General features: G+C 44.1%; 1 protein-coding gene across 6 annotated transcripts in view; it reads left to right on the top strand.

Annotated features, from left to right (window-relative positions):
* The window catches only part of LOC127488697 (nuclear factor 1 C-type-like), a 186,526-nt gene that overhangs the window by 48,051 nt on the left and 114,319 nt on the right, over positions 1-24,156 (top strand). For 5 of the 6 annotated variants that reach the window (XR_011384414.1, XR_011384413.1, XR_011384416.1 and 2 more), the window contains one exon: positions 479-12,083. The gene's annotated coding sequence lies outside the window, so the exon portion shown is untranslated. Of the gene's footprint in view, positions 1-478; positions 12,084-24,156 lie in introns of those variants that run through there. The other variant, XR_011384415.1, reaches the window with a different exon arrangement.

Here is a 24,156-nt window from a genome sequence, read left to right as displayed (position 1 = left end):
GAGAGGAGAAGAGAGGCAGAGCTCTGGGATTTTAGGTTTGGAAGTGAATTTCTCCCTCATGAACATATGTAGAGTGAGAAGAGACCCTCAACACATGTTCTATGTACCATTTCACCTCAGCAGTGCACATTTATGTTTAGAATCACTCGGAGACTTTAGAATATAAAACATTGTCCTGGCCCTCTGCAGACCAGTTCAATCCAAATACCTGGGAGTAGAGGCATCTTCTAATTTCCCTGGGAAAGTCAGGGCTGAAAAGTACTGAGCTGCCCATATGCCCAAGTGGAGTTGTATCACAGCTGAGAGAAGGTTGTCCACTGAATTCCTTCCCCAGAGTAACAGGGGTGCAACAGCTAGGTCATGCAGCTTGAAGCTCATATAAGCCATCCACCATAGCAACATAAGGCAGAAGCTCTAAGATTTAAATTTAGCCTTCATTTCATGTATGAACAAGATACCACTTTTCTCTGTTTCGTAGGTATGCCTTCTCAGAATGCTGCGCTTTCCCAAGAGGTGACTGTGGAAGAGAAAGAAATGAATAAGGGATTGCAGCTGGCCAGATCCCAGGTGAGTTGTGTTTTCCTCTCTACACTGCTATCATTGTTCTCAGAATGTAGGCACTTTTCATTTTTCAAGTCTCAAAATCCAGAACCAAGAGACTCTAGGTCTTTTCTACTTCCAGCACTTTCACCAGACTCATTTTCATGAACTGCTGTGCTAAATGTTGTGACTGTCTTTTAGTCACCCTTCACTTACATAGCTGGCCAGAATTTAAACACTTGCTGTTCTCTCTGTATGTCCAGTGAGCAAATGATGCCCCATTCACTGTGAGTATTCGGAGCTAATGGGATTATTAAATATGCTTGATGATATTTGCTGCCACACGCTATTGTCTGTCAACACACTATTGCATTTCTTCGGAAACCTTTGTAAGCCTATTGTTATAATTCTGTAATTTGAGTAAGTATTATCTAAATTGATAGGATATGGATGTGATAAGCAGTTGTTGCTAAGAAAGCCAATTGAATGCTTTGGAAAGACTCAGTAAAATAATTCCAGTCACTTTCCAAAAAAATGCTATCAAAAAAAAAATGTGAGCAAAATTGTAAACTGAAGACATAAAAACTCTCAGAGGATTCTATGCATTTTTTTATTTATTTAACAGGTAGAGTTATAGACAGTGAGAGAGACAGAGAGAAAGGTCTTCTTTCCATTGGTTCACTCCCCAAATGGCCACTATAGCCAGTACTGTGCGATCTGAAGCTAGGAGCCAGGTGCTTCTTCCCAGTCTCTCATGCGGGTGCAGGGCCCAAGCACTTGGGCCATCCTCCACTGCCCTCCCGGGCCACAGCAGAGAGCTGGACTGGAAGAGGAGCTACCGGGGCTAGAACCCGGTGCCCATATGGGATGCCGGGGCTGCAGGCGGAGGATTAGCCAAGTGAGCCATGGCGCTGGCATGGCTATGCATTTTTTATTTCAGAGTCATTTGCTCATTCTACTTTAACAAAGCAAACACACATTATGGGGATGACCAGTCATTAAAGCCACTCTCACAGAAAAGTCAGTTTTTTTTCAGAAGATGAGAGAATGAATATACATTTATGTTTTAAATTGAAATTTCAGATATCTTTTATGAATCTCTACTTTATTATTTTTTTTTTATCTTTTATTTAATGAATATAAATTTCCAAAGTACGTCTCATGGGTTACAATGGCTTTCCCCCCCATACCGTCCCTCCCACCCACCACCCTCCCCTTTCCCACTCCCTCTCCCCTTCCATTCACATCAAGATTCATTTTCGATTATCTTAGTATAAAGAAGATCAGCTTATTATACCTTAAGTAAGGATTTCAACAGTTTGTTCCCACACAGAAACATAAAGTGAAAAATAATAGATGATTTTTTTTTAAATGATGATGAAATCAGATCAGACCTATTGTCATGTTTAATCCTAGTGAGAGTCAAGTTGGGAATTGATAGTTTCTTTTTTTTTTTTTTTTAACAGAAGATCAGTTTAGTGTACATTAAGTAAAGATTTCAACAGTTTGCACCCCCATAGAAACACAAAGTGAAATATACTGTTTGAGTACTCGTTATAGCATTAAGCCTCAGTGTACAGCACATTAAGGACAGAGATCCTACATGAGGAGTAAGTGCACAGTGACTCCTGTTGTTGACTTTACCAATTGACACTCCTGTTTATGGCATCAGTAATCTCCCTATGCACCAGTCATGAGTTTCCAAGGCTATGGAAGCCCCTTGAGTTCTCCGACTCTTATCTTGTTTAGACAAGGTCATAGTCAAAGTGGAGGTTCTCTCCTCCCTTCAGAGAAAGGCACCTCCCTCTTTGAAGACCTGTTCTTTCCACTGGGATCTCACTCACAGAGATCTTTTTGCCAGAGTGACTTGGCTTTCCATGCCTGAAATACTCTCATGGGCTTTTCAGCCAGATCCGAGTGCCTTTAGGGCTGATTCTGAGGCCAGAGTGCTATTTAGGACATCCGCCATTCTATGAGTCTGCTGAGTATCTCACTTCCCATGTTGGATCACTCTCCCCTTTATTTATGAATCTCTACTTTAAATAGCTGTTTAGCTTAACAAAAAATATGCCAGTGTCAATTGCTTCAACTTACTGTTCTTCAGATATACATCAGTGAGTAAAACATACATGGTCCTAAACCCTAAGGAACTCACTGACAGACATTTGAAAATATTCTAATAAACTGAAAATTAGATGTTTCTTTCCCTTAAAGTGTTTTATTTTAAAGGCAGAGTTAGAGAGAGGGAGAGACAGAGAGAGAGGTCTTTCAACCACTGGTTCACTGCCCTGAGTGGGCCTGGAACTCCATCCAAGTATCCCAAGTGGGTGTCAAGGTCTGGAGTACTTCAACCACCTTCCTCTGCATTTCCATGCCATTAGCAGGGACCTGGATCGGAAGTGGAGCTTCCAGGACATGAACCTGTGCCGATATGGAGTGGCAGCATCACAGGTAGCGGCTTAACACACTACGTACACCACAATATCAGCCCCATAAGATTAGTTGTTTTTCACACAAAGTAAGAATAATGTGCTGGGGCTGGCACTGTGGCGTAGCAGGTTAAGCCTCCATCTGCAGCACCAGCATCCCATATGGGTGCCAGTTCAAGTCCCTGCTGCTCCACTTCTGATGCAGCTCCCTGCTAATGTGCCTGGGAAAGCAGTGGAAGATGGCCTAGGTGTTTGGGCCCTTGCACCCACATAGAAGACCTGGAGGAAACTCCTGGCTCCTAGCTTTGGATTAGTCCAGCTCTGGCTGTTGCAACCATTTGCAGAGTGAACCAGCGAATGGAAGACTTCTCCTCTCTGCCTTTGTCTCTTCCTCTCTGTAACTCCACCTTTCAAGTAAAATAAATAAATCTTTAAAAAGAGAGAAGGAGAAGAAGGTGCTAATAATGCTTCTTAAAGGAATTGTCAAAACTCAGCGGAAACAAAATGTAAAGTGAGATATGAAGGCAATATAAGTAGAAAAGAGCATTTTCGGCATGTGCTAAATACTATATACAACAGCCATGGGTACTGAGAAAATGAAAAAAGGCCACCATGATCAGGGTGCAGGAAGGGAGAGAGTGAGGTAAGGTGAGCTGAGAGAAGTGAGCAGGAGCTAAATCCTGAGGCCTTGTGGCCATGAATAAAAGTTTGAGTTTTACTCTTTTTTTAAAAGATTTATTTATTTATTTGAAAGTCAGAGTTACACAAAGAGAGGAGAGGCGGAGAGAGAGGTCTTCCATTGATGGTTCACTCCCCAGTTGGCTGCAACTGCTGGAGCTGCACCGACTTGAAGCCAGGAGCCAGGAGCTTCTTCAGGTCTCCCACGCGGGTGCAGGTGTCCAAGGCCTTGGGCCATCCTATACTGCTGAGTTTTACTCTTAAGTGCAGTGGAAAACCTTTGGGAGAATTTAAGGTGCCACAAGCTTCATCCAGGTCTCCTACTTGGGTGCAGTGGCATTTTCAGCATGTGCTAAATACTATTTGCAACAGCCATGGATATTTGAGAAAATGAAAAAAAGGCCACTGTGATCAGGATGCAGGAAGGGAGAGAGTGAGGTAAGGTGAGCTGAGAGAAATGAGCAGGAGCTAAATCCCGAGGCCTTGTGGCCATGAATAAAAGTTTGAGTTTTACTCTTTTTTTAAAGATTTATTTATTTGAAAGTCAGAGTTACACAGAGAGAGGAGAGGCAGAGAGAACTTCTCATCCCAAGTACTTGGGCCATCTTCTGATACTTTCCCAGGCTCATTAGCAGGGAGCTGGATGGGAAGTGGAACAGCCGGGACTTGAACCAGTGCTCACATGGGATGCTGGCACTGCAGGTGGTGGCTTAACCCAGTATGCCACAGCACTGGTCCTTGTTTGTATACTTTTCTACTGGATTCCTAACCTCTCACTGATTTAGGGAAGTGTTTTACATATTAGAAAGATTTGGGGCTGACCCATGGCACAACCGGTAAAGCTGACACCTGCAGTGCTGGCATCCCATATGGCACAGATTCTAGTCCTGGCTGCTCCATTTCCCATCTGCTGTGGCCTGGGAAAGCAGTAGAAAATGCCCCAAGTGCTTGGGACCCAGAACCTGTGTGGGAGAAACTCCTGGCTCCTGTCTTCCATCAGCCCAGCTGTGGTCATTGCAGCCGTTTGGGGAGTGAATCAGCAGATGGAAGACATTTCTGTCTTTTCCTCTCAGTCTGTAATTCTACCTCTCAAATAAATGAAATCTTAAGAAAAAAAAAAAAGACTGAGCTCTTTTAGGGCATCCCATATGGGTTCCAGTACAAGTCTCGGCTGCTCCACTTCTGATCCAGCTCCCTGTAATGAGCCTGGGAAAGCATTGGAAGATGGCCCAAGTACTTGGGCCCCTGCACCCAAATGGGAGACCCAGAAGAAACTCCTGGCTCCTGGCTTCTGACTGAGCTCTGGCTGTTGTGGACATTTTGAGAGTGAATCAATGGATGGAAGATTGATTTCTCGCTCTCTCTCTCTCTCCCCCCTCCATCTCTGTAACTCTGCCTTTCAAATAAATAAATCTTTTAACAAATATATACAAACAACTTATAAAGACAATTAACAGGAAAGAAGATTCATGTAGATCTTAAACACATGAAAATGTACATCTATACTCATAACAAGAAGAAAAAATTTTAAAAATTTATTTCATATATTTGAAAGTAAGAGTTACACAGAGAGAGGAGAGGCAGAGAAAAAGAATCTTCCATCTATTGGTTCACTCCCCAGATGGCTGCAATGGCTGGAGCTGTGCCAATCTGAAGCCAGGAGCTAGAGGCTTCTTTCGGGTCTCCCACATGGGTGCAGGGGGCCCAAAGACTTGGGCCATCTTCTACTGCTTTCCCAGGCCATAGCAGAGAGCTGGATAGGAAGAGGAGCAGCAGGGATTAGAACTGGTGCCCATATGGAATGCCAGTGCTTCAAGGCAGGGCTTTAACCCACTGTGCCACAGTGCTAGCCCCAACAAGAAAAAATTTACATTAAAACTAGAGTGGGCAGGTGTTTTGCCTGGCAGTTAAGATACCAGTTAGGACACCTGCATCCCATAATTGGAGTACCTGGGTTCAGTTCTTGGCTCCAGTTTCCTACTGGTGTAAACCCTGGGAGTCAGTGGTGATGGTTCAGGTGCTTAAACTCCTGCCACTCATGGGGAGGACCTGGACTGAGTCCCCAGTTCCTGACTTCAGCCCAGCCCAGCCCAGCTCCAGCCCCAGCCCTGTGGGGGCATTTGAGGAGTAGGCCAGTGGGTGGGAGCTCACTCGCTTTTGTTTTAAAATTGATTTGTCTCAAATCAATTTTCTAAAAAAAGTAGAAAAAGCTTGATGTTTTATCACCGAATTTGTTATTGCCCACAAGCTTGATATTTTCTACAAGCTCAGTAACATACTATCTCAGCAGAGCTGTGAGAAAACAGGTACTCTCTTGCTGCTATTGTGAGTGGGTGGCTGATGGCACATTCAGAAAAAATGACCAAGATATCAGCCACCCCAAAGGCTTTGTTTACAGTGTGACTTAGACTCCTCCATTGTGGTCATGGAAGTCTGTGTACCCTGTTGAGTACAGTCAATCCTGTAACTGTGGTGGAAGCCAAGCCATATGACTCTAAAGACAGATCATAAAAGACAGGGAGAAGTCTTCATTCTCTTGGGGATGCTTGCTCTAAACTCAGCCACTTTGCCTTGAAGAAACCCAGACAGCCCATGGAGAAGCCCACATGGCGAGGAGCCAAGGCCCAGAGCCCCAGCAGAGTCCTTGCCAGCCCTGTGAGTGAGCCATCGTGGCCATTCCTCAGGCAGGCCTTTCCTGCTCATGCTACCTAGACCGGAGGCCAACTGCCCACTAAGTCCTGCCCAAATGGCAGATTATTTTAACAAAATAAATGGTGGTTGCTGCCAATACAAGAACCTAAGCCATATAGCATGGGCTGTAGAAACTGAGCAGTGGGAAGAAGTTAGAAGGGAAAAGATTGATACTGAAATTATAAAGGGCCTCATGGAGACAAGGTGGAAATCTAAAGGGTCTTTGTCAAGAGCTTTAGGGATGGTAAGGACAATAGTATTAGATGCTGGAGGAAAGAGGACCCTTAAAGAAGAAATGCTGGGTGACATTGTCCTCTTCAGTAACAGAAAATAGGGGGTGTGCTTAATGAACTTGATCTAGCTAAGCAGACTTTTCAGGTGTAAGACTGGAATTACCAACTGAGAGCTTCTGGCTGACCAAAATGAAATGTGAGAGGAAAAAGAGAAGCTAAATAAAGACCTGATAAATATAAAAAATCCAGGAATTACTGAATGTCTCATACTAACCCAAGCAGCAGACAACAATCAATTTCAGAAAGGGCTTCACAGCAAAACTCAAACCCTTTGTGACAACTTGAGAAAGATCCAGGGCTGTGCCTCATAGGCCAACCCACTGTGTGAAACACGAGGCTTCTGAGGATGGTGAAGGTGGCATGCCCTGAGTCACAGGAAATACAAAGGAGAGACTGACTTGTCTCAGAGAGATTTGTGGGTGTGATCTTTATTATGAATTGGTACACAGTTACATTTTATCAGCTTCCATTGTAAGGAATGGAGAGTGCTTTTGAACCATCAAACTTCAATGGGCAGAAAGCAGTCTGTGAAAACTACACAGCCTCAAGCACAGGCTACTTTTAATGGTGGGAGGACCATGACTCAGGGCAGAACTAAAGCACAGAGGGTGGAACCAAGAATGACAGAGAACAACTCTCAGAGAATAGAACTAAACCCTAATTAACAACCTGGCAACTGGTGCTCAGCTCAGCTACTTTTCACAATTGCTGCAGCCTCTGCTGACTCAAACAAGATTATCTAGTGGTTATTCCTAGGCCTTTCCCACATTGTATGTTGGTTAAGGGAGGGAGGTGGGGCCAAATAACTGTTTAATCCACAGGACAAGAGAGAGAGAGAGAGAGAGAGAGAGAGAGAGAGAGAGAGAGAGAGAGAGAATATGAATGAGAATTCAAGGAAGCACACCCAAAGAACTGAACTCCAAGATCTTCATCTGCATGTGAACCTGACTGAGATGACAAGATCTTGACTTAATGGCTGATGTAATAAGGGACAAAATTTGGGAGTCTCAGGGAAGAAGATGGGTGTGCTTTGTGTGTGAGAGGGTTGTGACTTTTTTGGGCCAAAGGGTCAGCTGTGGCAGATTGTATTTTCCCAAAACAGAAACAGTTTCCCCCATCCCACGGGCTTCTCCCACAACATGGGTTAAATGTGGTTTAAATACACTTCCCATCAGGAGGCAAGGATCTGTGCCCCTTCCCCTTGGGTCTGAGGATGCCTGTTGACTATGGAGGAAGTGAAACTGTGTGACTTCCAAAGCCAGGTCATAAAAGGTGATTCTCTAGGGATGCTTGCTCTTGGGATCCAGCCAGCACACCACGAGGAAGCCCACACTGCCTATGGAGAGGTCCATCTGGACAGAAACTGAGGACCCTTGGCTGAGCATGAGACTGACCACAAGCACCAGTTTGCAAGTCTTGTGAGTGAGCCATCTTGAAAAACGAATCCAGCCCCAAATTGAGCCACTCCATCAGGAACCACATGGAACAAAGATGGACTATTTCCACTGAGTGCTGCCCACATTAATGGATTTTGTGAACAAAATAAATGAGTATTCTTATTTTGAGCCATTAAATTTGAGGGGGAGTTTGTTACATAGAAATAGAGAAATGCTGCAGAATGTATGTTGATACAGCCCATATAGATGTCAGTTTGACAACATGGATTGAAATTACAGATTCATGCACTGCTTCACCAAACACCATGTTGCTGCAATTAGATGTGTACAGAGTTACAGCATATTAGACAAGCATGATCATTCACCACAGCATTGTTTGTCATAGCAAAAAGAGTGGAAAGCAGCCAAAACATCTGTCAATAGCCTAAATAAATGATTGAATACAATAAATCACCATGTAGCTCTAAAATAGTAATGAGAAAATTATATATAAACTGATGTGAAGGGATTTCCAGGATAAATTGTTAAATGAAAAAAAGCAAAATGCACAAAGAATGTCTGTTATGTGCTACTTTTTGTGTAAAGAAGGGTGAAATAAAATTATATGCAAAAAACAAAAGACTACAGAAGGATAATCCTGAGTCCAATGATACTGGTTACCTTCAGGGTTTGTATAGGAGTAGGGTAGATAAGATAGAAGGAATGGGAAGGCAGGTAGAAGGAGTAATACTTCACCAAATATACCTTTTTGTATAGTTCTGATTTCTGAAGCAATGATAATTCTTCATATACAGTAAGGAATTACAATGATAGGAAGAGAACCTAAAATTGAATACAAACAGAAAAAACAATCAAACTGTATTTCAATAATTGACTAAACCACATTGAAGGAGGCCAAATGAAAAAGGAATTAATGCAAATACCATTTGAATCTAAGCCTTTAGACTGTATACCCTCAGGCTAATAGTAGAACAACTCTAAAAACTGAACTCTGATCTTTAGGCTCCTTTTGTGTACAGGCTTATAGTAGTAACACCAAAATCATTTTGTTTACATCATATGATTAAGCAAGTAAGTAAATCAGTGTGAATAATGCGAGCCAAGTATCTCATGGACAAAGAAATATGAGAAGAGAGTGTAGAATGACTCTTGCTTGCCATGTTGAATTAGAATTAGAGGCATTGATATGAACTCATGTATACATATAAAATATATATACATATATAGGTATACATCTATATTCATATAGAAATGGATATGAAGTTAGGAATGCACATGGGTGTGTATTCTGTGCATTCATTGGTCATGTATCCATCATTATATGTGTGTGTTTATATACACACATACCTTTATTCTCCAGATACAACTGCTAAAATAACATAGAAGCAGGGGCACTCCAGTAACATTGAATGTTAGCACTCGGATCTTGATTTCTAAATGCAATTATTTTTTCATTGAGAGGAACCAAAGATCCTTGGAGGAATGGCTGATTGCAGACTTGAGACAAAGTGCAAGATGAACCTTGAAAGAACACCTTTCTGTCTTAAAACGTAAACTGCTGAGAGAATGATAGGATGTGTCAAAAGGACACAGAAGTCAGTTTGATGATGCTTCTCCTGGGTGACTCTAGAGCAATCAGTGTTAAAATACCTGCTCATAATACAGGATTATAACTCACTGGATGAAATAATCATAAACCCAAGCCAATATAAATTAACAAGAAGAGAAACAGCAGAAAGCCAACCAATAATGTATAAAGAATAATGGAATTAGAGAAACAGCATCAGGCAAGAATTACCAGTGAGTACAAAAACTAGGGGGTAAAAGTATGGAGGTGAACAAAATATTTACACAGGTTCAAAATACCTCCCCAGATACACATTATAGGATAAAATAATAACTCTCCAATGGAAATTAGCTAAATTATCGAAGTTAACATTGCCAACTCATGGGACTTACCAGCAGTCTGTGCCTTTCTGTTTCTGTATGAGTGTGTACTGTGAATCTAGTCAGGAGGAGATCCCAGATTGTAAAATAGCCTGTTGCAGTTCAAAATGTCAGTGTCATGAGATAGAAAGGCTTGGGAGCTGTTGTGAATTAAAGGAGACAACCAAATGGAGCTCAGGACCTTAGATTTTCTTTGTTTCAGGACATTTTTAATTGATGAAATCCTATCAGGAATTGAGTTTAGAAAACAGTACCTTATTGAAGTTAACTTCCTGATTTTGACCATTGAACTATCATAATAGAATTCCTTGTTTTTAGGAAATATACACCAAGTGTTCCTGGTGTTTAAGGGCATCATGTATGCAAACTACTCTCTTTTTTATATTCGATTTACTTATTTATTTGAAAGTCAGAGTTACAGGGAGAGAGGAGGAGACAGAGAGATTCTTCCATCTGTTGGTTCACTCCCCAAATGGCCACAATAACCAAGGCTGGACTAAACCAAAGCCAGGAGCCTGGAGCTTCATCCTGGTCTCCCGCATTGATGTCAGGGCCCCAAGCTCTTGGGCCATCCTCCACTGCTTTCCCAGGCTACTAGCAGGGAGCTGGATGTGGAGTAGAGCAGCTGGGACACAAATTGATGCCCATATGGGATGCTGGTGTGGCAGGCAGCAGCTTTACTCACTATGCCTAAGGCTGGTCCCTGCAAATTACTCTTAACCAGTTTAGAAAAAAGTATAGAGAGAAGAAAAAAGGATGGGGGTTTCTTTTATTCTTACAACATTTTAAAGTCTGAAATTATGTCTAAAAGGTTTGTTTTTTAAAAATGAGAACACTAAAAATGCTATTTTCTAGCTTTTTTGAAGTGAAAATTATAGGACTGTTTACTGTTCAATCTGTCACCAGGATTTATTTTTCTTATTTATTGGGAAAATCACTGGGAGACACGCACTAGAAAGAAAAATCTGATTGGGCTCCTGGGAGTGTCACCTCTGACTTCTCACCATGCCTCTTCAACCTCCTCTGACAACCTCCTCCCCCTTCAAGCATGAAGCTTTACCTGGGCCTACCTCCAGGGATGAAAACAGACTCCTCTACTCCCTGGGGAGACCATCAGGCTTCCCTTTCTCCCATGACCAGAAACTGTCTGGATTGCAGCCAGGTCCAGGATGCCCCAGCTTTTCTGCAAACAACCTTGCCCCAAAAGAGGGTTGGACATGAAGCAAACCAGTGTTCTCCCATCAAAAGCATCATAACTCATTTAACATTGACAGTATATGTGCTTTTAAATCCTTTTTCCTAGATTAGAAAAACAACAGTTGTTTCTTTTACCTTTTATTTCAGCTGCATTCCAGATAATAAAATCACTTATAATTAAGCCAATATATTTACTTTTTTAAAAGATTTATTTATTTATTTGAAAGTCAGAGTTACTCAGAGAGAGAAAGAGAGAGAGAGAGAGAGAGAGATGTTTTCCATCCACTGTTGCACTCTCCAATTGGCCACAATGGCTGGAGCTATGCCAATCTGAAGCCAGGAGCCTCTTCCAGGTCTTCCATGTGTGTGCAGGGGCTCAAGGACTTGGGCCATCTTCTTCTGTTTTCCCAGGCCATAGCAGAGAGCTGGATCGGAAGTGGAGTAGCCAGGGCCCGAACAAGTGCCATATGGAATGCCGGCATTGAAGGTGGCAGCTTTACCCACTACACCACAGCACTAGCCCTTAGATTTACTTTTGCTGTGTTGCCCCAGATTTTAGATTTACTTTTGCTATGTTGCCCCAGATTATGAAAAAGTATAATTACATATAATTAAAAATGAGCAGTATATCTTACCCGAGTGAAGCTTTGAGCTGATCAGGATGAGCTTTGTTGAGAAATCCATGTTTGGATAGCAAGCGAGCCCTTCAGGGGCCTGGGGCACAGAGCATGGCAGGCTTGGGCAGAGTGAGATGAAGACAGGCACGTGGCAGGGCCTTGTGGCCACATGAGAACTTTGCCGTGTTCTCTGAGAGATTTGGGGAGCCATGGTGGGGACGTGAGCACAAACATGACATGCCGAGATTGACATTTTCAAAGGATCATCTGGCAGCTAGGTTGGGGCTAGATAGCACCAAGGGTGGGGGTGGGATGGAGGGAGTGGGTCTGCTGTCTGTGTCCGTGGGTTGTGGCCATGGATGGTGGCTGTAGAGGTGGTGGAAAATCATCAGAGCAGGTCCTCGGTGTGTTTGAGGATGGAGCCAGGAGTCCTCCTGAAAGACTGTGTGGAGATGAGAGAGGCTCACAGCCTTAACATATAGAAGCATGGACTTGCTGCCCACTGTAGGGATGTTACCGATGGAGCAGGTGTTTATTTGTCTATTTAAAAAGAAAAAGGTTTATGTATTTATTTGAAAGGCTGAGTGACACAGAGAGAGGGAATGGGTGATGGAGAGAGAGAGGAGAGAGAGAGAGAAGTGAAAGGGATCCTTCATCTATTGGTTCATTTTCTAAATGTCTACAACAACCAGGACAAAGGCAGGAAGGAGGTCCATGCCAGTCTCCAGCATGGGAAGCAGGGACTCAAGCACTTGAGCCATTAGCCACCGCCTCTCAGAATGTACATCAGTAGGGAGCTTGGTCAGCAGAGGAGTGGGGACTTGAACAAGGCACTTGATGCAGGATGTGGGCATCCCCAGTGGCAGCTTAGCTTGCCACACCATGATGCCTTCCCTGGAGCAGGTTTTGCAGGAGAACATCAGGAATCAGTTTGGGACACCTTCAGCTTAAAATGTTTGAAGGGAGGTGGTGGAAGTAGTGGTGGTGGTGGTAGAGGTAGTGGTGGTGGTGCTGGTGGTCGTGTTGCTGCTGCTGTTGGTGGTGGTGGTTGTGGTGGTTGTGGAGGTGGTAGTGGAGGTGGTTGTGGTGGTGGTGGTGGAGGTGGTTGTGGTGGAGGAGGTGATGGTGTTGTTGGTTGTGGTGGTGCTGGTGGAGGTAGATGTAGTTGTGATGGAGGCAGTGGTGGTGGAGGTGGTTGTGGTGAAGGTGGTTGTGGTAGAGGTGGTTGTGATGGAGGAGGTAGTGGTGGTGCTGGTTTTAGTGGTAGTGGTGGAGGTGGTAGTGGTAGAGGAGGTGGTGGTGGTGCTGGTTGTAGTGGTTGTGGTGGAGGTGGTAGTGGTGCTGCTGGTGGTGGTAGTGGTGGAGGTGGTTGTGGTGGAGGAGGTGGTGGTGGTGGAGGTGGTGCTGGTGGTGGTAGAGGTGGTTGTGGTGGAGGAGGTGGTGGTGGTGTTGGTGGTGGTGGTGCTGGTGGAGGTAGATGTGGTTGTGGTGGAGGAAGTGGTGGTGCTGCTGGTGGTGGTGGTGGAGGTGGTTGTGGTGGAGGAGGTGGTGGTGGTGGTGGAGGTAGATGTGGTTGTGGTGGAGGTGGTGGTGGTGGAGGTGGTTGTGAAGGTGGTGGTGGTGGAGGTGGTAGTGGTGGAGGAAGTGGTGGTGGTGCTGGTTGTAGTGGTTGTGCTGGAGGTGGTAGTGGTGCTGTTGGTGGTGGTAGTGGTGGAGGTGGTTGTGGTGGAGGAGGTGGTGGTGGTGGAGGTGTTGCTGGTGGAGGTAGATGTGGTTGTGGTGGAGGAGGTGGTGGTGATGGTGGTGGTGGTGGAGGTGGTTGTGGTGGAGGAGGTGCAGGTGGTGCTGGTGGAGATGGTGCTGGTGGAGTTAGATGTGGTTGTGGTGGAGGTGATGGTGGTGCTGGTGGAGGTGGTGCTGGTGGAGGGGGAGGTGGTCGTGGTTGTGGTGGAGGTGGTGGTGGTGCTGCTGGTGGTGGTGGTGGTGCTGCTGGTGGTGGTGGGGGAGCTGATGCATATGTGAGTCTGAAGCTGGGAGATTTGGGAATTTCTGGTGGGAGAGTGTGATTGGTGTTTTCATGTCTTCAAATGCTATCGGCTACAAAGAAACTGAAATGCAACCTTGTGCATGGGGCAGTCTGTAGAGACTTCAGATGAGTGCTATTGAAAGTGCTGCCCTTAGCCTGTTGGTACTTGTTATTACTTTTTAAAGATGGGTTTATTTGAAAGGCAGTTACAACGAGAGAGAGAGAGAGAGAGAGAGAGAGAGAGAGAGAGAGATCTTCCATCTGCTGGTTCATTCCCCAGGTGACCAAAGCCAGGAGCCTGAACTCTATCTAGGTCTCCCACATGGGTGCAGGGACCCAAGCACCTGGGCCACATGCCACTGTTTTCTCAGGCACATTAGCACAGAGCTGGATTGGAAGGGAAGCAACCGGGGCTTGATCCGGCTCTCCTGTGGGATGCTGGTGTCTCAGGTGGTGGCTGAATCCACTGCGCTGGCTCTGGGCAATAGCTGCTGATGTTGTGAGGGAAGCTGTGCTCTTTGCTTTTGGAGTAACAAGGGCATTTCCCATCACATTGTGTAGTCCTCCGTCTGTCCTGACTCAGGATTTTTTTTAAAAGCTAAGTCTTAGGAAAAGCTCTGCTTTCTCAGAAAAACTGACCTGCTTCCCCTTTCCTGAAGATGAAAATTAAGAAAAGATTGTGTGGCTCTTTTTTCTTAAGCTGCTAGGGAGCTCAGGGCCAAATTGGAAACTTTTTTTTTTTTTTTTTTTTTACCTTTTAAGTACTCTATTTGTTATCACAGATCTGGGAAAATATATGGTAATTTTCTTTTGGGGACTGTAAGTAAATGTTTTCCAGTTGCATCCATTTTGTTGCAAATGACAGTATTTCATTTTTTTGCCACTGTGTAGTATTCCATTGTGTACATAATTTCTTTCTCCAGTCATCAGTTGATGGACATCTGGATTGACTGCATATCTTAGCTATTGTGAATTGAGCTCTAGTAAGCATGAGGGCACAGATAACTCTTTCATATGCTGATTTCATTTCCTTTGGGTAAATTCACAGGAGTGGGACGGCTGGGTCATATAGTAGGTCTATATTCAGATTTCCGAGGTATCTACATATTGTCTTCCACAGTGACTATACAAGTTTGCATTATCACCAACAGTGGATTAGGGTATCTGGCTATCTAAAAGAAATGTTAATGGATGTGAAAGAAGAAACAGACTCCAACACAGTAATAATGGAGGACCCCAACAACTCACTTTCAGAAAGGGACAGACCAACAAGACAGGAAATTGACAAAGAAACAACAGGTGTATTGACATTATATGCCAAATGGACCTAACTTATATCTACAGAGCTTTTCATCCTACAATTGGAAACTTTATTTTAAGATTTGTTTGTTGATTTGAGAGGTTGAGTTACAGACAGAGAGAGGTCTTCTATCTGCTGCTTCACTCCCCAAATGGCTGCAACAGCAGAAGCTGAGCTGATCTGAAGACAAGAGCTTCTTCCAGGTCTCCCAAGTGGGTGCAGGGTCCTTGGGCCATCTTCTACTGCTTTCCCAGGACATAGCAGAGAGCTGGATCAGAAGTGGAGCAGCCAGAACACGAAAGGGTCCCATATGGAATGCTGGCACTGCAGGCAGCAGCTTTAGCTGCTACATCACAGCTGTGTTAACCACTTGGCTCCACAGAGTCTGCATATTTCCTTCTGCTTTCCCAATTGTAGTGTTTTATTTTGTAATATGTCTTCTCTCTATAAGTTGTCTTGGTTCTATATAGAACAGAGCAGAATGTAAAATAAAGAATTAAACATAATTGAATAAGGTTGCTTTTTAATAACAACACAACTCATTTATAAGAGATATTGGAAATTTTTCTCTAAAGTAACTTTTTTATACAGAATCTTCTATTCTGGCTGACTTTTATTATAAAATTGAAAATGAATCCCTCAACGAAAAAGAAGTCTAGTCTGGAAACGTTATAAAAATCACACTTTAAAATTGCAGCGTATTGGCCGGCGCCGCGGCTCAGTAGGCTAATCCTCTGCCTAGCGGCGCCGGCACACCGGGTTCTAGTCCCGGTCGGGGCGCCGGATTCTGTCCCGGTTGCCCCTCTTCCAGGCCAGCCCTCTGCTATGGCCAGGGAGTGCAGTGGAGGATGGCCCAGGTGCTTGGGCCCTGCACCCCATGGGAGACCAGGAAAAGCACCTGGCTCCTGGCTCCTGCCATCGGATCAGCGTGGTGCACCGGCTGCAGCGCGCCCGGCCACGGCGGCCATTGGAGGGTGAACCAACGGCAAAGGAAGACCTTTCTCTCTGTCTCTCTCTCTCACTGTCCACTCTGCCTGTCAAAAAAAAAAAATTGCAGCGTATTTGCAAATTCCCGTATTTTAAGGGAAATAAGCATGCTCTTATACTGAAAGTAATATGCAAAATAAGTCACAAAATACAAATAAAAAATAATAGCATTTTTTGCCTTGGAGCCATGATTTAAAGCTTCTGGGAAAAAAAACCCTGAATTTTCCTAATGGGAACTGGTGCCCTTTTCCGGAAGCCACGGATGTGATGCTTCTTAGCCCCCTGCAGCGTTGCCACTCCCCACCCACCCCCTGCACATTGCCACATCCCTGTCAGCCCCTGTGGTAATCATCTTTCAGCATCGGTTCTTCAGATCAGTCCCTCTTTTACATTTATTTAAAGAGAAAGCTTACATGATAGAGAGTGTGTGAATTCAAGGGTTTTTTACTTCCCTAATGTACATAGAAATAATATGATAAAGAGTGGTAGGGTAGGCAGCTTAGCAGTGGAGGCACCAAGTTGGATACTCGCATCCAAGCTGGACCGTCTGAATTCCCTGCCCAGCCCTCAGACCCTGGGGGACGGTGCTGATGGCTCGAATGATGGGGTCTCTGGGTCCCCTTTGGCGCAGCTCAGCCTCAGCCATTGCAGTCACTTGAGGAGCAAACCAGCAGATGGGAGATCTCTTTATGTTTTCAAATAAATAAATAAAATTTATATATATATATATATGTAAAAAATGCAAGCACAGCATGGTATATACTCTTAAATACCTCTTTCACCCCCAAGCTGAACATCCAGAATGGGGAAGTGGCCTCTGTCCTGGACGTGATGGCAGAGCCAATGCTCCCAGCCCTTGGCAGTGGGTTACCTGGGCCCAGGTACCCTCGAAAGACATGCATCAGTGAGTTGGCAGAAGGAGAAAGACCCCCTTCTCCCCTGGCCACCATGAGATGGGATTCCTTGCTGAAACATCAAGGAAATCCCATGCAGTAACCCCTGGGAGAAGAGAAGCCGCTTAGGGTGAAGACTCCCGCCCTCCCATGGTCCCTACGATCATGGAGCTCACTTGCAGGTCCTGTGCAGGAAGCTGCAAGGAGAGAGTGACAATCAGTCATCTTGCAGTGGGATTCTAGGACAGGAATGCTCAGCTATGAGCCCCGGTCCTGTGGCACCTGACTCCTGCCAGCCACACAGCTCGGACCTATGGGACCTTATTCCCCCAGCTGCTGAGGCTTGAAGACCACTGTTCTAGAAGAATCCCTGCTGTTGTCCAGTACAGAGGGTGAGCAGAAAGGGGCCTGTATCCTGGTCACAGACGTGCTTGCTGTGACCTCCGGCAAAGGCCTGAGGGCCCCTGGGCTTGTTGGCCAGCCCTGGGTGAGGCTCTGAAACACCTGGACAGCTTTCTGGTTTCCAGTGTGGCTACATCCAAGAGTCGCTCCATGGTGATTCCATTTGTGTGGAGTCCTAGAACAGCCAGAGTGTTCATCTGTGATGGGAACAGTCAGAGGGGTGGTTGCTGAGATGATGGGGTAGGACAGAATGTTCTGGTCCCACGTGCTTACGTCACTGCTCATTTTGAAAGACATCAAAATGGTTTGCTGGCATGGGGGAGGAGGCAGTGATTGGATCAACAGGTGAGTGGCTGACAAAGTGGATCTAATCTACCACTGAAGGTAGGTAGCATCAAAGTGGTGGTTTATGGGTGATCTGTTACAAGATTCTGTGAACTCCGTATGAAGTAGGGACCCTACTCCCTCCTCTAGTAATGGGCTATTTCTTAAGCTTCAGCATCTGCCTTTGGGATCGAGGTGCAGCAGGTTGAGCCGCCACTGGAAACGCCTGCATCTGCATTGGGAGCAACTGGGCTCAAGTAGCAGCTCCTCTGCTTGGGATTCCACTTCCTGTTAATGCACACCCTGGAAGGCAGCAGCTGATGGCTCAAGTACTTGGGTCCCTGCCACCTGCCATGAGTTCCAGGTTCTTGGTTCTGATCTGGCCCTGCCTTGGCTGTTGTTGGCACTTTGGGGGCAGTGTGTTAACCCAGAATGGAAGAACTCTCTCTCTCTCCCTTTCAAATAAAAAAACTTGAAAAGTCTGACTTTGGAAGGAGATACATTTCTTTATTGAGGATTACACACAGGTGTGTCCCTGGGAGAAGGGGTGCAGGAGAGGATTTTGGCCCCGACCGTGGACTCTGTGCCCAGGTCACAGCAATGGTAAGGACTGGGTCATGTTCCTGGCATTGCCGAGCCACAGGTGCACCTGCCCCGCCTCCAACACACTGCCTTGGGGACCACCTCTGGGTAATGTCTACTTGCTGCAGCCACTCCACCACAACCACCAGGGATATAGTCACCCTACTGTTGCCTGAGGCTCCCCAGGATTCAACCCCACAGCCTGAAATGTGTCTGAGTGACCCCTCTCCCCCAGAGTGCCTCTCCTGCCCTGTTGATTCAGTCACCTCAAACGACCACACCTCTTCAGGTCAGACCCTCCCTCCAGATCCCAACGTTCCCCAGTGGTTCCCTTTTCAGACCCCTGAGATAGCACCCCAGCTTCTCACCCCACTTTGCCTGGCATCCTCTTGTGTGTGGGGGCTTTCTCCTCTGGTCCCCCTTCACTCCAGAATTAGGGGTGGGGTCTGGTACCCCTCAGGCTTCTCACAGCTGCTCCTAAGACATCTTCTTGGTCTCTTGCCCAAAGCCTACCCTGTGCTCTGCTGTCTCTTACTGCTGCCAGCAGGTCCTCCTCTTTCCATGCCCTGGGAGCTTTCTCTAGCCTCACTGTGGTTTTACTCCACCTGAGATCTCCACCCACATCAGGGAGCCACACCCACCCCTTCCTGGCCTCTCGGTGCCTGGTGTTCTGTAGTCCAGGATCCATGTGTCATTCAGTCTGCCGCACAGCAAGGAGTAGATGGAGCACAGCCTCACAGAAGACCCATGGTTACTGGGCAGTGCCTGGTCTGCTTGAGTGATGTCCTGGAATTTCCAGCCTCTTGCGTATAACTGCATTTTTTTTAACTTTTATTTAATGAATATAAATTTCCAAAGTACAGCTTATGGATTACAATGGCTTCCCCCCCATAATGTCCCTCCTACCCGCAACCTTCCCCTTTCTCACTCCCTCTCCCCTTCCATTAACATCAAGATTCATTTTCGATTTTCTTTATATACAGAAGATCAGTTTAGCATACATTAAGTAAAGATTCCAACAGTTTGCTCCCACACAGAAACATAAAGTGAAAAATACTGTTTGAGTACTAGTTATAGCATTAGATCTCAATGTACAGCACACTAATGACAAAGATCCCACATGAGGAGTAAGTGCACAGTGACTCCTGTTGTTAACTTAACAAATTGACACTCTCTGTTTATGGCCTCAGTAGTCACACTAGGCTCTTGTCATGAGCTGCCAAGGCTATGGAAGCCCCTTGAGTTCACTGACTCTGATCATTTTTAGACAAGGCCATGGTCAAAGTGGAAGTTCTCTCCTCCCTTCAGAGAAAGGTACCTCCTTTGATGACCCGTTCTTTCCACTGGGATCTCACTTGCTGGGATTTTTCATTTAGGTTTTTTTTTTTCCCCAGAGTGTCTTGGCTTTCCATGCCTGAAATACTCTCATGGGCTTTTCAGCCGGATCCGCATGCCTTAAGGGCTGATACTGAGGCCAGAGTGCTGTTTAGGACATCTGCCATTCTATGAGTCTGCTGTGTATCTCACTTCCCACGTTGGATTGTTCTCTCCCTTTTTTATTCTATCAGCTAGTATTTGCAGACACTAGTCTTGTTTATGTGCTCCCTTTGGCTCTTAGTCCTATCATTATGATCAATTGTGAACAGAAATTGATCATTGGGACTAGTGAGATGGCATTGGTACATGCCACTTTGATGGGATTGAATTGGAATCCCCTGGTATGTTTCTAACTCTACCGTTTGAGGTAAGTCAGCTTGAGCATATCCGGAATTGCACATCTCTTCCCTCTCTTATTCCCACTCTTATATTTAATAGCGATCACTTTTCAGTTAAGTTTCAGCACTTAAGAATAATTGTGTATTGATTACAGTATTCAACCAAAAGTATTAAGTAGAACAAACAAACAAACAAATACTAAGAGGGATAACATATTATGTTGCTCATCAACAGTCAGGGTGAGGGCTGACCAAGTCACCGTTTCTCATAGTGTTCATTTCACTTTAGCAGGTTTCCTTTTTGTTGCTCAGTTAGTTGTCACCGATCAGGGAGAACACATGGTATTTGTCCCTTTGGGATTGGCTTATTTCACTCAGCATAATGTTTTCCAAATTCCTAACAGGGATCACTTTTCAGTTAAAATTTAAACACCTAAGAATAATTGTGTGTTAATTACAGAGTTCAACCAATGGTACTATAACAAAAAAATACTAAAATGGATAAAGTATTATATTGTACATCAACCGTCAGGAGAAGAGCTGATCAAGTCACTGTTTCTCATAGTGTCCATTTCACTTCAACAAGTTTCCCCTTTGGTGCTCAGTTAGTTGCCGCCAATCAGGGAGAACATGATATTTGTCCCGTTGGGACTGGCTAAATTCACTCAGCATGATGTTTTCGAAATTCCTCCATCTTCTTGCAAATGTCCGGGTTTCATTGTTTTTGACTTCTATAGAGTACATGTCCCATAATTTCTTTATCCAATCTACTGTTGATGGGCATTTGGGTTGGTTCCAGGTCTTAGCTATTGTGAATTGAGCTGCAATAAACATTAATGTGCAGACAGCTTGTTTGTTTGCCAATTTAATTTCCTTTGGGTAAATTCCAAGGAGTGGGATGGCTGGGTTGAATGGTAGGGTTATATTCAGGTTTCTGAGGAATATCCAGACTGACTTCCATAGTGGCTTAACCAATTTGCATTCCCACCAACAGTGGGTTAGTGTCCCTTTTCCCCCACATCCTCGCCAGCATCTATTGTTGGTAGATTTCTGAATGTGAGCCATTCTAACTGGGGTGAGGTGAAACCTCATTGTGGTTTTGATTTGCATTTCCCTGATTGCTAGTGATCTTGAACATTTTTTCATGTGTCTGTTGGCCATTTGGATTTCCTCTTTTGAAAAATGTCTATTGAGGTCCTTGGCCCATCTCTTAAGTGGGTTGTTTGTTTTGATGTTATGGAGTTTCTTGATTTCTTTGTAGATTCTGGTTATCAAACCTTTATCAGTTGCATAGTTTTCACATATATTTTCCCATTCTGTTGGTTGCCTCTTCACTTTATTGACTGTTTGTTTTGCAGTACAGAAACTTCTCAATTTGATGCAATCCCAAATGTTAATTTTGGCTTTGACTGCCTGTGCTTTCGGGGTGTTTTCCAAGAAGTCATTGCCGGTACCTATAACTTGCAGGGTTTTTCCAATGCTCTCTAGTAATTTGATGGTGTCAGGTCGTAGATTTAAGTCTTTAATCCATGTTGAGTGAATTTTTGTGTAAGGTGAAAGGTAGAGGTCTTGCTTCATGATTCTGCATGTGGAAGTCCAGTTTTCCCAGCACCATTTCTTGAATAGACTGTCCTTACTCCAGGGATTGGTTTTGGATCCTTGATCAAATAAGAGTTGACTGTAGATGTTTGGATTGATTTCTGGTGTTTCAATTCTGTTCCATTGGTCTATCCACCTGTTTCTGTACCAGTACCATGCTGTTTTGATAACAACTGCCCTGTAGTATGTATTATGTATTATGTAGTATGTAGTATGTAGTATTTCTTCTATGACCCATTGTTCATTCAGGAGCATATTGTTCAATCTCCATGTGTTTTCGTATGCTCTAGGGATTCCTGAGTTGCTAATTTCCAGCTTCATTCCTTTATGGTCTGAGAAGCTGCATGGTATGATTCTAATTCTTTTGAATTTGCTGAGACTTGTTTTATGGCCTAGTATGTAGTCAGTCCTAGAGAAGGTTCCATGTACTGCTGAGAAGAATGTAAATGCTTTCTGTGTAGGATGAAAAGTTCTGTATATATCTGTTAGATCCATTTGGGCTATAGTGTCGTTTACATCTGCTGTCTGCTTGTTGATCTTCTGTCCTGTTGATCTGTCTATTTCTGAGAGTGGAGTATTGAAGTCCCCCAGTACTATTGTATTGGGTTTAAGTCTCCCTTTAAGTCCCATAACAAATCTTTTAAATAAACCGGTGCCCTGTAATTAGGTGTATATACATTGATAATCATTATATAGTGTCCCTCTTTGTCTCTCCTAACAGTTTTTGTGTAAAGTTTATGTTGTCCAATAATAAGATGGCTACGCCCGCTCTTTTTTCATTTCTGTTGGCATGGTATATCTTTTTCCAGCCTTTCACTTTCAGTCTGTATGGATCTTCGTTGGAAAGATGAGTTTCTTGTAAGCAGCAAATAGATGGGTTTTGTTCCGTAACCCAGTCAGCCAATCAGTGTCTTTTAACTGGACAGTTCAGGCCATTCACGTTCAATGTGACTAATGAAAAGTGGTAACTTTGCCCTGCCATTTGCCAAAGATAAGTTCTAATATATGCTTTGAATTCCCTGTGATCTTTTGCTGTGAGGTTTCCTTCCTTTACCTTTTTCATATTGATGACCATATTTCTGTGTTTCTGTGTGCAACACATCTTTAAGCATCTTTTGCAGGGCTGGAGGAGTGGCGACAAATTCTTTCAATTTCTGTTTGCTGTGAAAAGTCTTTATTTCACCTTCATTCACAAATGAGAGCTTTGCAGGATATAATATTGTGGGCTGGCAGTTTTTCTGTCTTAGTACCTGGCCTATATCTCACCATTCCCTCCTTGCTTGTAGGGTTTCTGATGAGAAGTCAGCTGTGAGTCTGATTGGAGATCCTCTGAGAGTAATCTGACGTTTCTCTCTTGCACATTTTAGGATCTTTTCTTTATGTTTCACTGTGGAGAGTTTAATTACAACGTGTCGTGGTGAGGATCTCTTTTGGTCGTGCTTATTAGGGATTCTATGAGCTTCCTGTACTAGGATTTCTCTGTCCTTCTCCAAACCTGGGAAGTTCTCTGCTAATATCTCACTAAAAAGGCCTTCTAATCCTTTTTCCCTCTCCATGCCTTCAGGAACTCCTAGAACCCGAATGTTGGGTTTTTTAATAGTATCCTGAAGATTCCTGACAATATGTTTTAGATTTCTAATTTCCTCTTCTTTTCTTTGGTCTGACTGTATCCTTTCTTGTTCTCTGTCTTCTATGTCTGATATTCTCTCTTCTGCTTCACCCATTCTGTTTTTAAGGCTCTCTAATGTGTTTGTCATTTGATCTATTGAATTCTTCACTTCATTGTGATTTCTCATCACTATCACAGTTTCCTGTTGTACTAGTTGTTTAATTTCATTGTGATTCCTCCTTAATATTTCATTTTCGTGAGAGAGATTTTCTATCTTGTCCATTAAGGATTTCTGTAGTTCAAGAATTTGTTTTTGAGAACTTCTTAATGTTCTTATCAATTTTTTGAGATCTGCTTCTTGCATTTCTTCTATCTCATCATCTTCATAATCTTGAATTGGGGTGTCTTTTTCATTTGAGGGCGTCATAGTGACTTCCTTGTTTTTATTACCTCGGTTTTTGCGTTTGTTATTTGGCATATTGGAGATATTTGCTTTCTTCACTGTGGTGCTTTTTCTTGTTATACTATGACTCTAGATTAAGTGGACTGTCTGTTTTTGATGGAGCTAGGCGTGGGATCTCTCTCTCTTCCTTCTTTTCTTTTTTTGATTCAAAAGGGAAGTAATTCCGCACAGCTGAACGAGGTTGGAGGTAGTTAGCAGGCAAATGATATACCCACAGGATCCAGAGATCGGAAGCTCTTTCCCAAGGACCACACAGGGAATCTGTTCTGCCCTCAGAGTGGGCTCAAATTCTCCTTCAGTCTCCCACTGGGTTGCCAAGTTACGGAATTGTAGTGTCTCTGGAGAGTACTCATGTGAATTCCATGAGTTCTCTCCCCCACTGTCTCTTTTTTCACAGTCTCAGTTCAGTAGCACCACAAATTCACTAGGTCCTAATCTCCTGTTAATTCACCCCGCCCAGAGTCAGG

Source organism: Oryctolagus cuniculus, chromosome 19, assembly GCF_964237555.1.
Source record: "Oryctolagus cuniculus chromosome 19, mOryCun1.1, whole genome shotgun sequence".
Classification (NCBI taxonomy): Eukaryota; Metazoa; Chordata; class Mammalia; order Lagomorpha; family Leporidae; genus Oryctolagus; species Oryctolagus cuniculus.
The sequence above is the reverse complement of the archived record's forward strand: the minus strand, read 5'-3'. Positions and strand labels throughout refer to the sequence as shown.